The 12,550-nt window shown below is 43.9% G+C and overlaps 2 protein-coding genes across 8 annotated transcripts in view; one reads left to right on the forward strand and one right to left on the reverse strand.

Moving 5' to 3' along the window:
* LOC146799811 (uncharacterized) overlaps nt 1–12,550 on the reverse strand; it is a 373,412-nt gene that overhangs the window by 341,333 nt on the left and 19,529 nt on the right. The gene's annotated exons all lie outside the window — the stretch shown is intronic.
* The window catches only part of LOC146799812 (uncharacterized), a 79,511-nt gene that overhangs the window by 9,793 nt on the left and 57,168 nt on the right, over nt 1–12,550 (forward strand). Inside the window, exon 2 of one of the 2 annotated variants that reach the window (XR_014967586.1) lies at nt 5,592–8,439. The exons of the other annotated variant lie outside the window; for it this stretch is intronic. The gene's annotated coding sequence lies outside the window, so the exon portion shown is untranslated. Of the gene's footprint in view, nt 1–5,591; nt 8,440–12,550 lie in introns of those variants that run through there. 2 annotated transcript variants of the gene reach the window in all.

A 12,550-nucleotide genomic window follows, 5' to 3' on the forward strand; every position in this document is an offset into this window, starting at 1 on the left:
TGTGCATCAATCTCTGGAATACAGCAGCAGCGAGGCAAGACCAAAAGGCATGCAAACAAATCTATAACACACGAAGGGGGTGACAAACGCTGTCAAATCTCTACTGAATGGATGTAACTAAACCTGGTGATAAGCTGAGGTCAGGTCAATGGTAGAGAACTGAGGAACTTCGATTTTCGATCACGATCGAATCGACCCCCCCATTTTGTGGCCCGCCGCCATTTTGTGTTGCCATCACTCAGGCAGCACGGCGAACAAAGTCTATTCTGCTTTTTCTGTAGCCTGGTGTCGAAATACGCCCTCGGCCTCTATTTGCAAAGCTGGTGTTAGAACTAGCCGAGTACACTAATCCCTGTCTGGCTTTTCTAATCCGCGCCTCAACTATCTGGTGGCTCACACTATTCTTTCCTGACCTTATCTTATCGACTGGCCTTCACTGTCTCCTGCTAGTATTCTCTCGTTTCACGACTGTCCTCCAATACACACAAACGTATCTCGCCACCTGCAAGTTAGTTATGAATCTGTAATGTATTAGCCTGAGGGTGGGGTGACAAACACAGTTGGAGGAGAGGTCTCTTCGAGTCATCTGATATTTCTGTTTTCAAACCTTTTCTATTGGTTCCGCCTTGTTTTCCAACTTTCCTTATTGGCTCTTTCTTATATGCTCTGGGAGTGTATTTCACCGTCTGTGCATAAGCGTCTCACAGACTCTGTCACTAGTATTCTATCTCCTTTCTTTGGAGCTTTTAATGTGTCTCCGGCTTTTGCTCGAAGACAATCTCTTAGTCAGTTCCCAGATTTTGAGGAACGAGAGAAGCTAGACTCTCTTGCACGAAGATGGATCAAGAAGAGTCCACAATATAGTGTGCTTGATATTATGCCTACCTTTTTGCAATGGAATGCGCCTACGCAAAGATATGTTTTCAATGTAATGTGCGACATTCTCATTAAAGAATGGGAAGATGTGAGTTCGAGTCCGATCTCACAAGATCTGTTAAATGTTCAGGCTGATTTTAAAAAAGGACTTATTGTAGGTTCTAAAGTTGAGGAAGCTGTAAGGACACTTATCTCTTATAGATCCTTATTGTTTTCTCAGATTTTTCTTGATTCCGATCCGTCGGTTAAACTGACGTCGAAAAATTACCCTATGAGAGAGGTTCCTCCAGTTTGGAAGGAGGCAGTTGCGGCTGTAGGTGCTAATGCACCTATTCCTGCTAATTTCCAACGTATATGGGTACATGTCCCTTGGAAGAGATCTGAAGTTTTGGCTCTTAAGCAGACTCTACCAGATCCTCGTAAGAACCCTGCAGGTTATTATAAAGAATTATCGCAGACAATTGATGCTTCTATTATGAACCTAGCAGACATCGATATGTTGATGGGAAATGTAGTCCCACAGACAATATGGGCTAAGATTCGTAGAGAGGATCACGCACAGGAACTAGGAGCTACTTGGGATGTTATAACTAATACAGATAGAGACCAAGTGGGAGGCGCAAAGCCTGACGCTCTGATCTCGGAACTTCCTGGTAGAATTATCACGTTAATTAAAACTATAATGCCCGCACTGAGTTAATTGGGATAAACTAGCAGCATGCAAACAAAAGAAAGATGAAAGTATCTCTGACTTCTTTACTCGTTTCGAGGAGACATTTATCGACCACAGTGGTCAAGACATGGCTACCGAGGGTGGACAGCGATTATTCGTGGACAAATTTGTATTCAATTTGCTTCCCGAGCTGTCACACAAATTAAAGGATTCAGAAATTTCATGGGCTGTTTCTTCTTCTGCCCAGATATTGGCTACTGCACAATATTATGAGAATAGGGACAAGGAAGAAAAAGAAAAGCAAGAGAAAAAGACGAAAGAATTAAAAACGAAGGTTCTCTTGCAACAAGCCTATCCGCCACGTTATGTTCAGCCTCAAATTCAGCAGCCTCCGCAGTTTCAGAGGTTGTATCAAAAACCTGAGCCATACAATCCGCAACCTTTGTTAGGTCCTAATCAATGTGCCTATTGTAGAGAGAAAGGTCATTTTAGGAATAGTTGTCCGGTTTTATTGCACAATGGAGCGTTATCTGCTCCACGAGATCGTGCTGGCCTCCAGTCAGCAAACAGAGGTAGAGGTCGGGGTATGTTGACTCAAGAACAGCGTGCCCTTCCTTCTCCCAATTCCGCGAACTACTTTGATCAGCAAAATGTGAGATCTACACAGTATTACAATGAAGACCATTATGTTGAAGGCGAGAATGAGAGTCTTCATACTAACTAGGACAGCCATGGACAAAGTAAGGGAGTTGTGCCAATCCCAGTAGATCAAAATGGTCCTTATGTTAACGTCACTACAATGGGTGTTTCAGAGCCATTTCTTCTGGATACTGGAGCAATGAGAAGTTCTGTCATTCATTCTAAACTCCCTGGGGCACCTTTGTCTGGCTTAACAAATGTTTCTGTAGGATTCTCTGGCGCCCCTGTTCGCAATCCAGTTTCTTGCCCTTTGCCTATTTCAGTTGGTCCCTATGATTTGGAAGCTCCACTTCTGTGGTTGCGGTGAGAATCTGTTGGGTCTAGACCTATTGAAAAGAATGCATGCTACCATATATTGTTCTCCTTCAGGCGTACATCTTACTCTAGGACAGAAATTGATCTCCCCAATGTATTTGTCCAAAGATCAGTTTCCTCCTGAATTACTTTCTCTTCCAGCAGCACTTTGGGCCACGGGTCCGAACGATGTGGGTTGTCTTGAGATTCCGCCTTATGTTGTCACTCTCAAGCCCAATGTTGAATTACCACGCATCCCACAGTATAGAATTTCTGCTGAAGGCGAGAAAGCGCTTTTGGAAATCATTCATGACTTAATTCGGAAGGGTGTGGTTGAAGAAACAAGAGGTAACCCATGCAATAGTCCTATTCTTCCTGTTCTTAAACGCACTGATCCTTCTCAGCCTCCTGTGTACCGTTTTGTAATTTATTTGCGAGAAGTAAACAAAATTGTGATTCCACAATTTCCTGTTGTTCCAGATATCACTGCTTTGTTGACAATGATACCTTCCACAGCGACTTGGTTTTCCGTTATCGATCTAAAGAATGCCTTCTTTAGTATTCCCATTGCAGAAGAGAGTAGGGACATTTTTGGTTTCTCTCTTGGAGGCCGAAGCTTCCGGTTTAAGCGCGCACCCCAAGGCTATTGTGAAAGTCCCTCCATTTACAGCCAAGCTTTAAAATGTCATCTTGATACTTTTCACTTGCCGTCTGGTGCTGCTCTTATTCAATATATGGACGACTTTTTAGTCGCCGCTCGTTCAGAAAATATCTGCAAAGATGTCACTGTTGCTTTGTTGCGCCACTTGTTTAAACTGAATCACAAGGTTTCACCTTCCAAACTACAATATGTTTGTCGAGAGGTTACCTACTTGGGTCATCTGGTGTCAAACGTCGTCCCTCCTTTGAGAGGAGAACGAATACAGGCGATTGCGCGAATGTCTGTACCATCCACACAAAGGGAAGTACGTGCCTTTCTGGGTATAACTTCCTATTGTAGACAGTGGATCCCTAACATTTCTCTGATCGCCAAACCTTTGTTGGCACTCACTTTAAAAGATACGCCTCAGCCCCTTCCTTGGACTGATGAGTGCCAAAAGAGTTTCACTGACTTACGTACCGCTCTGTGTTCTGCTCCTGTACTGGGCACTCCAGTTTACACTAAGCCTTTTACGCTCTATGTGCATGAGAGAGAAGGTTGTGCATTGGCAGTTTTAGCACAGCAATTTGGAGACAAACAGCGGCCATGTGCCTATTTTTCGGCTACGTTGGATCCCGTAGCTAAAGCATTGCCCAGTTGTCTCAAAGCGACAGCAGCAGCAGCAATTCTATCCGACAGTCTGCTGGAATGGTGTTGGATAACACTCTCATTGTCATTGTGCCACATGCAGTGGATACTTTGCTAAACAGAACAAAAAAACAGCATCTTACGAGTGCACGTTTAACTGGTTACGAGCTGACGCTTTTGGCTAGTCACGTACACATCAAACGATGTAATACCCTGAATCCAGCTACTTTGTTGCCCCTTCCAAATGAGGAGAGTGTTGAGGATCAGCATGATTGTTTCTTCCGTACTGAGGAAGAGACAAAAGGAAGAATTGACCTAAGAGACACACCGCTAGAGAGTTCGGATGGGACTCTATGGGTAGATGGTTCTTGTTTTAAGATGCCTAATGGAGATACAGTTTCAGCCTATGTTGTAACTACCTTACACACGATTGTGGAAACTGCACGTATTAGACACAATTCAGTGCAAGCAGCAGAATTGATAGCATTAACGAGAGCTTGCGTATTATCGAAAGGGAAGAGAGTGAACGTGTACACTGACAGCCAATACGCTTTTGGTGTAGCGTTCAATTTTGGGCGTCTCTGGAAGGAGAGGGGTTTCCTCACTTCACATGGCACCCAAATACAACATGGTCAGTTAGTGACTGATCTCCTCGAATCACTTGCTTTACCCACCCAAATAGCGATAGTGAAGTGTAGTGCACACAAGAAGATTAATGATGATGTTGGTCGAGGAAATGCATTTGCAGACAAAATAGCGAAGAAAACAGCGAAAGATTCAAAGAGTCGAATGTTTGTGGCAGGTCCTGCGAATTGGGTCAGAGAGAGAGGAATGTATGAGAATACAGTGGAAAGCGTGAAAGCGATTCAGAAAGAGGCTTCAGAAAGGGAGTTGAGCAAGTGGAAAGAAAGTACGGGAATGTTAGATGAGATGGGTTGTTGGGTGGAATTATCTGAACATCAGCGTTGGCTGTTACCAGATGCCTATGTTCTCCCAGTTGTTACTATGGCGCATGGTCCAGCCCATCTAAGTGCAAAAGGTATTTGTAAACTTCTGGCTCCAGTGTGGCAGAATGAGAATATCCCAACATGTGCAGACAATGTAGTAAAGCACTGTATTGTTTGTTTAATGTACAACCCAGGAAAGGGAACCCCAACCCCAGCAGGTCACTTTGCTCCTCCAACATATCCATTTGAGGTGTTGCAAATCGATTACATTCATATGGAGCGATGCAACAACCTCAAATATGTTCTGGTGGTAGTATGCGCCTTTTCGAGATGGATAGAAGCATACCCTCTAAAGGATAACACAGCCCTATCCACAGCTAAAATTATTCTAAAAGAGTTCTTCCCCAGGTTTGGTTTGCCGCGCATTGTCTGGAGTGACAATGGGAGCGAATTTGTTGGCCAAGTTATGCAGAAAGTTTGTGGAGGTCTTGGTATCAAGCAAAAGTTCCATGCGGCAAATCATCCACAATCAGCCGGTTTAGTAGAGTGTTACAATGGAACCTTGAAGTTGAAGTTAGCAAAGGTTCAAGCAAGTACAGGAATCAATTGGCCTGATGTTTTGCCGTTAGCTCTGCTATCCACCAGAACTGCAGTACACTCTCGTTTGGGACTTAGCCCTTACGAAGTGGTATTTGGCCGTCCGGCCAACGTATGGGGAATACCTTGCCTTAAGAAATTCTCAGACTTGCCATACCCAATGTTGATTGATTATCTGCATGACCTTACGACTAAATTGCGTGTTCTTCATCAACAGGTTCAGAGTGCTCTGCCGGAGGCCTCCACAGACCCAGGTCTTTCCATCCGACCAGGTGACTGGGTGTGTGTGAAGAATTTTCAGAGGTCCAGCAATTTGCAACCCAGGTGGCGGGAGCCTCGAATGGTCTTGTTGACTACAAGGACAGCAGTTAAAGTCGAAGGAAAGAAAAATTGGATTCACGGTGTGCATTGCAAGAAAGTGCCTTTGCCTTTGCCCTTTGATCAGTGGGTTCGTAGAGGGGTTGGTGACTGTGAAAGCGAAAAGACTCCACGATTCGTGCCTTTTAGTGATGCACACCTGAATGGGACACTGTCTGAGAAAGAGGACGACGACATTTTACAGGAAGCAAATCCATCGCATCGTCGCTTGGATACGACTGAACCACGAACATTGTTCCAAAATCAGAATGTTGCAGGGAAAGAACACTCCAATTTGAGACCCAGGCCAAAGAACATTTAAGACCTTTCTTCTCCCTTGTGTAGTATTCTGTCCCGGTTGCAGGGTCACGGTAGGAGTCTAGGTCACGACCTGAGCAGTGACAATAGGTCTGCAGGATCTTCAGTGTCATAGGACGGTAGAGCATCGTGACTACAGTGATTGAGGAAGATTGCCGTGAGCATCCATTAGTAAAATGGAAACTACACTAAGTAATAAAGAAAGAAGAGATGAAATGAAGAAAACATCCTGTAAAATAATGTACAGTCGTTTTAGTATAACGTTATGTGTTTTTATATCATTATGTATTGTTTTGGCGATTATTGGTTGGATAATTTATGCTTTGCAGCCAAGAAATACCTCCCCTTCTTCCTCTTTGCCTTCCTCTACTATCTCTCCACACCTCTTTTATACTTTCCCTTCACATGAACTCGTCAGAAGAACTGAGTATTATAACAATTCCTTTATCCAGCTATTACATCAGCACCAATTAGTGGTTAATACAACTGATTGTTGGGTGTGTGGTCTTATGCCACATACCACAGAGAAAGGAATGCCATATCTAGTCCTTCCTTTTTCTTATGAAGGTTCTGCTTGGGCTTACTTCGTCATCTTCTCTAATGCTTATCAGAGCAAATTCAGACGACTTATTAATTCACATATTAATTATCCGGATTTTAGTCAAAGTTCTTTGATTAAGGGTATGGTAGTTATGGCTAAAATCATGGAAAACAGCAAAATCTCCGTTGACGAAAGAAAAGCATACACTAATTGGAACATCACCCAATATATGTCGAGTCTCAGTAGTAAGGTTGGAAAAGGAAAGTCCTCGCCAATCTGGACTATACCACATCAGGGTAACTTCTGCTTACAGATCAATGATCGCCCTTCTGACACTACACAAAGGAATAACTGCTCCTACACGTACGTTTATTCCTCTCAGAACTCGCCTCCTCTAGTGCCTTCTCAAGGCACCTATTTCATCTGCTATGATAGAGCTTATACTTGGTTACCAACAAGTTTCTCTGGTACTTGTTATATAGCTTTTCTTCTTCCCCCTACTTACACTGCTTCCGCAAATCATCACCGAACCCGATATGGCAGAGGGATTATTGATTCAAAGGACACAGCAGGACCAGAAGGAGGAGATTTCCTTAAAGGTTTTCTTCCCTTCTGGGGTCCAATGGCTAACAGCAGAAATATAAGGCAATTGGTCCGTGTCTTAGAAACTACAATAGACATCACTGTAGGAGCCTTAAGTAAGATCACGGCAGAACTACAGGCGGATCGTCTTATGATCTTGCAAAATCGAGTTGCCTTAGACTTTGTTCTTGCTGATCGTGGTGGAGTGTGCAAATTGATCGGGTCAAGTTGCTGTATTTTCATTCCTAATGACGCTCCGACAGTATACCAAGCTATCTCCAAGTTGCACATAATCTGAGTCTATTCATCAAGACGAAGGAGATTGGTCTTTAACGGAATGGTTTTGGGGACTACTGTCCAAATGGGGTTGGAAAGCATTGACGTTCCTTGGTATAATCCTGACCATTATATTTTCCTGTTGTCTTTGTATGTACTGTGGTCCCGCTATCTGTGATCTTTGTGCTACTATGTGCATCCCAAAACCCAAGCCACAAGTAACAGAAAACATAAGAATGATGTTACAGCAACAGCTCGATGACCTCATGGCTATTGACGTGGACTCAGATTAACATGAGTCTATCTTGCCTGAGTTCTGGCAAAAGGAGGGTCTGAGGAACTTCGATTTTCGATCACGATCGCATCGACCCGCCATTTTGTGGCCCGCCGCCATTTTGTGTTGCCATCACTCAGGCAGCACGGCGAACAAAGTCTATTCTGCTTTTTCTGTAGCCTGGTGTCGAAATACGCCCTCGGCCTCTATTTGCAAAGCTGGTGTTAGAACTAGCCGAGTACACTAATCCCTGTCTGGCTTTTCTAATCCGCGTCTCAACTATCTGTTGGCTCACACTATTCTTTCCTGACCTTATCTTATCGACTGGCCTTCACTGTCTCCTGCTAGTATTCTCTCGTTTCACGACTGTCCTCCAATACACACAAACGTATCTCGCCACCTGCAAGTTAGTTATGAATCTGTAATGTATTTTAGCCTGAGGGTGGGGTGACAAACACAGTTGGAGGAGAGGTCTCTTTGAGTCATCTGATATTTCTGTTTTCAAACCTTTTCTATTGGTTTCGCCTTGTTTTCCAACTTTCCTTATTGGCTCTTTCTTATATGCTCTGGGAGTGTATTTCGTTAATAATTGTATCATTGTATAGTATTTAACCTGATGCGCCACAGAGTGAAGTGGCAGTCTCCTGAGAATCTACTTTGTGTACTTCTAGGATAACTGTACTAGCTGCAGCTAAATAAATCCAATCTTCTAACGCCGACAGCGTGTCCTGTGTCTCTGTGTAGCGAAGCTGGTGAACTCCGGAGACCTTGGGCGTACCCTGCGCCGCCAGGCCCAAAAGGTTCTGGTTCTTCAGAACCACTTCATCCCCTTTGACTGTGCCAACAACTCTTCAATCCTAGGCAGAGTAAATTTATCAACCACAATATTTTTATTTAAATCTTTCAAGTCAATGCACAAACTAAGACGCCCATCAGATTTCCGTGTGACAACCAAGGGGGCCAACCATTCAGGACTCTCAACGGGTTCTATTATGCCTTTACTTTCTATTGCATCCAATTCAGCCATCACTCCATCTCTCATTCCTAAGGGAATATTCCTGGCCTTGTGACACAAAGGCACTGCCCCCTCTTTGAATACTATTTTGTGGACAAATCCGCTCATTTTTCCCACCATCCCTGGGAAGACACTCAGAAACATTTCCTTGACCTCCCTTGCTATCGATAGGTCATGATCACCTAGTAACATGATCTGGTCTCTCCTGTTGGGATTTAGAATAATACCTAAAGCCCCTTGATTAATCTACCCCAACACAGATGGACTTTTCTCAGCCACGTACAGTTTCCCTTTGACAGCTCTATCCCTAAATAAGAATTCCTCCTCTACAAATCCAACTATGGGAATCTCCTCTCTGGTAAACGTAACTGGGTGAATATCCATTGGCCTCAAACATTTTTTCAACATATTGGCAAATTTGTCCTCCCACACTGATCGTTGAATGATGATGTACGGAGACCTGAATCAGGAACAATCGATATCTGCACACCCCCTATAGTTATGTCACCCAGGGTTTTTATTTTTAGAACTGGAGCACAGAATGTCTTCATCACTCAACAAATCCATGTCCCCATCTTCTTCATCCTCCTTGTCCCCAATGCATTTCACGTTTCTTTTCTGCCTTGTTTAACTTCCTCCTGCATACCTTGGCAAAATGCCCTAAGATTCCACAAAAGGCACATTTCGAATTCATAGCAGGACAACATTTATCTCTAGCCATGTGTCCTTTATTCCCACATCTAAAGCAAACCAGGCGTCTATACTCAGGATCAGATTTCTCTTTGCTTGTACTTTTCCAATTCATATCTCTGTAATTACTTTCTCACCCTTCTTACTGTCCTCTCTGGAAGTAGACCCTTTACTTGCTACTTCACCTTTATTTTTTAAGGCTGCTTTAGCACGTCTAGACATTTCTGCTTTCTTTATTATAGCTGTAATTTCATGAACCCCTTCCATGCGCATGACGGAACCACGCCGTCATGAGCCACGGGCGGCGTGTGCTCATGACGGCGTGGTTCCGTCATGCTGTGGCCGCTCCGCCCACGCGGCACTGATTCCCCGCCTGTGCGGGCGGAATAACGAGTGGGCGGAGTCGTGACGGAACCACACCGTCATGAGCACAGCTCGCCCGTGACTCATGATGGCGTGGTTCCGTCATGAGCATGGCAGCGCCACGCTCACCCCGCACCCCCAGCAGCATCACGGCGGAATTAGCGCAGCGGCGTAGGAGTTAAGAGGAGACTCCCCACACACCCACAATTTCTCTTGAAACCTGTATTGTTAGAATGCATAACCAGTTGATCTCTTATAAGATCGTAATGTAGTGACCCAAATTTACATGTAATTGCTAATTTCTTTACCGCAGCAACGTAATCTTCTATGCACTTCATTTTAGCCTGCTTCTTTTGGAAGAAGGAGATCCTATCAGTGGCTACACAAACAGTGGGTTGATAATGAACACCTAAATCCTCCAACGCTTCTAAAAACATGTTTGCATTTCCACATGGTCTTACTTTTTTTTCCACCTGATTATATACACGTAAATCCTCCGGCCCCAAATTTTGTAAAATAATCTTTTTTTTCTCTAAGATGGCGTAAATCCATCTTCATTCTCTTCTTTTAAAGCTGAGGCACAATTTAAAAAATAATCCTTCCAATCAGGCCACTTCAAAACGGGCACGCGAGGACAAGGTAAAAACGGAACTGGTGGTGTGAGTCCACAATTTTGTGAGCTCATATTGATTGTGAACGCTGGTTTACTGAAAATGTTGGAAGATAGCAACACACACTATGTAAAACCTGGTATTCTGGCTGAAGCCAACCTACCCTATCAATTGCCATTGTGCTTAGGAAGTAAAACGACAATAAATTATCTACACTGCACATAAATAAATAAGAAATATACCTAAGGTACCATAAAATGTTTATCAATGAAATAGGTGAGTGTATCAATTGAATTACATTCCTCATATAACTGTTGTAAACTTTATGGTGTGCATATCACCGGATGCACAACGAACCAATTCCTTACTTAAATTAAAAATTGTTACCGCCGTCTGAATTACGCATCACCAAAATGCGCGTTGACTCCCCGAAAATCACCCACAAGCTCCCTAAATGCCGGTGTGCGCATCAACAAAATGCGTGCTGTCAATCCTCCCGGTCTCCACATACGCGAGACTGGTTCCTGTAACTCTTGGAGTCTTTCCCCAAAATGCAGTCACACAGCGTGTAACACATAGCGATGTACTCGACATTGCTCAAGAAGACCCTCTTGAGGTTGCCCGGCAACAAGGGACACGAGGGACGTAAGCAGTCTTCTCCACTTCACTTTGACAGCGCCGGACGCTCATGACATAACAAAGAACATGGGTTGCTGGGTCATTAGCCAACTTCTCGCGAACTCCGCTTGAGCATCTTTCACCTGCCTCTCTCATGCTAGACCCCAACCATTAACTCGGTTCCTAAAATACACCAATCCTTCCACATTTCCTCAATCCAGTTCACCAAGACATCGCAGACTTGCGGCACCAGTTTCCAACACAGTGTCCGGTTTCCTCTTTTCCTCTACTTGCTCTCCATTCGTAATCCGTTCGAATGTATGTCGTTACAACGAATTCCGTTGCAACGCATCCCTTAACACGCATGCGTTACAACGGAATGATTTTTCCTCGCATATTCTTTACCACTAATATTCCTTTACCACGCATACTTGCATGGTAATGGAATACTCTTGGTAAAGGTTATACCCCTCCCCTGTACCCTTACATTATCCCCCTTCCCCCAATACTTTTTATAATTACCCCTGCCTGTTACCCTCAATGTGTATATATATATTACCTACTGGCGGTCGCCAGTAGGTAGTTATAGTTAGGACCACGTTTCCATAGGAAATCCGCAACATTCTATTTTGAATAACTTTGGCGCCGGTCGACGAATCCTCGCGAATTTTTCAAAATAGGTGGGGCGCTACGCTCCGCTCCTACCCTGAAAGTCTCGGGGGGATTCGGCAAGCGGGGGCCGAGAAAAAAGGGGGGTCCCAAAACGCGTTTTCCCCATGCATTTTTCCATAGGACCTTTAGACACAGCTACAGCCCGAACGGCTGAACAGAATTATGTGAAATTTGGCAGAGAGGTAGCCATAAGGTCCATGAAGTGCCTTGTGCAGGTTTGGTGTAAATCTGTTCAGTATTTCCTGAGAAAATAGTATTTAAGTCAATATATATATCTGTAAGCGCGCAGCGTGCGCGCTGGGTGCGCGCACCTTGCCGTGCGCGAGCGCAATTCTGATTGGTTGTTAGATCTTAGTAAACATTCGAATCGGTGGAAATCAGGAAGCGGCGGCCGCCATTTTGTCTATCGCATAAAGAGGGGGTGATAAACAAAGGGGGAGAACTTGAAAAGGGGGCAGAGTGGGGAGAAATTGACCCAGTAGGCATTGTAAGGGGGTCACAGTAGGACCTTGTAGGGCAAAAAAAAAGATTTATATTTTGTTAAAAAATATCGCCGAGTGCGCGCACCCAGCGCGCACCCGAAAAAAAACTTTATTAAAATTTTTTTTAAAAAATCGCATTTAAGTGTTTAGATATAAGGTGGCTCTAAAAAGAGCCCTTGTGTTTATTGTTTGTTTTTTGGTACCTACAAGTAAGTACCGATGCAGAGTCTAAAGTTCAAGAGGAAGACTCTGTTGCCTTCATCAGTGAAGTGTACACCATCTCCTCTATAAATGTCTTGCATGTTGTAACGCAAGTTGTTGTGGTATATAGAACCCATACCATAGTCTCTGAGGAAAGCAGAAATAGATTTGTTGAC

This window comes from Triturus cristatus, chromosome 8 (genome assembly GCF_964204655.1).
Source record: "Triturus cristatus chromosome 8, aTriCri1.1, whole genome shotgun sequence".
In the NCBI taxonomy this organism is placed as follows: domain Eukaryota; kingdom Metazoa; phylum Chordata; class Amphibia; order Caudata; family Salamandridae; genus Triturus; species Triturus cristatus.